Genomic DNA, 1,264 nt, shown 5'->3' on the forward strand with positions numbered 1-1,264 from the left:
CACCAGTTGCTTCTCCAGGTCTCTGCTCCTGTCATTTAACAGCTTGGGGACCCTCTGCCCCTGAGCTGGGTGCTGGGGGACCCTGCTTGACGTAAGGCCAGCTGGTCCCTAGTCTCTGCACCCCAGCTGAACTTTAAGATGAAGGCCTCCCGGGGTATCCCTTGCCCCTCCCAGGAGCGGACAAGGGAGAGGTGAGAAGATGCTGGGGTCTATCTTCCCTCCGGGTCCCTACCCTTAGGGTTTGGAGATCTCTGGAGTAGAGTGGGGGTGTGTACAGCTGCCACAGAAATGTGGGGCTGGAGCAGGCCCTTTACGTATTTCCCCAGAAGATGAGCATCCTTACCCAGAGCTTGGCAGGTGCTCCTAAGCTGGTGGGTCGGCAGGACCAGGGCTCCACGGGTGGAGTCCCAGGCTCCTGCCAGCCAGCCAGGCTGATGGAGGGAGAGTGGCTGGGAAGGCAGGCCAGGCCAGGGCGGGGAGTTATGAGACAAAGGGGAGCCAGGGAACAATCCCAGCCTTGTCCGGCCTCCAGGGAGCAGCACGGGGTGGCCCAGCCCCATTAGCAGGCAGCTCACTCGGCCTCCTGCACACAGCCAGCCCCTCCAGTCTAACCCAACCTCACTATGCTCAGATTGGCTAGAACAGGCTAGGGGCCCAAGCCAGGATGTGGCCACGGAGTTGTGGATTCCGACCCCCTCAGACTGGTGAATCCTGGTTCCAGGTTCTCCCAGGAGTTGAGGTCGTTCTGCCTTAGGCTGGGGCAAAGGAATCCAAATCACGACTTTGACATTTCAGAAACCATCTCTCACCACGCTTTGCTCTTAGCATCTGGTGCAGGGCAGCATTCAGAGCAAACTGCCTTTGTTTAGTGTTGGTTCATCCATGAGGGATTTGCCAAGCTTATTCACCCCCAAAGACACAATTTGAAGGTCTAATCCTTGCAGAACAGGCATTAAGGATTCAAGAGGCTGGTTTCAAGGGTCACCCACCTCCACTCCCTTGAGGAAGATCCCTCAAGCAGCACTGTTGAGGGCAAAACATTGTTTTCAAATATCACTCTTGTGAAGGCACTGCCTCAGCTCACAGTCTATGAACTTGACAATGTCTATCACAAAACCATTTCCAGGGCTTTCACTCAAATTGCCTGCTTCTCATTCTGTCCCATCCACATCAAAGCAGGCTTTCCAAAATGCATTTCAGTATGTCATCTCCAATGTCCCACATCCAAAAAACTTCTATACAGACAGGCACCAGGAGACAAGAG

The sequence above is a fragment of the Cynocephalus volans genome, chromosome 8 (genome assembly GCF_027409185.1).
Source record: "Cynocephalus volans isolate mCynVol1 chromosome 8, mCynVol1.pri, whole genome shotgun sequence".
Classification (NCBI taxonomy): Eukaryota; Metazoa; Chordata; class Mammalia; order Dermoptera; family Cynocephalidae; genus Cynocephalus; species Cynocephalus volans.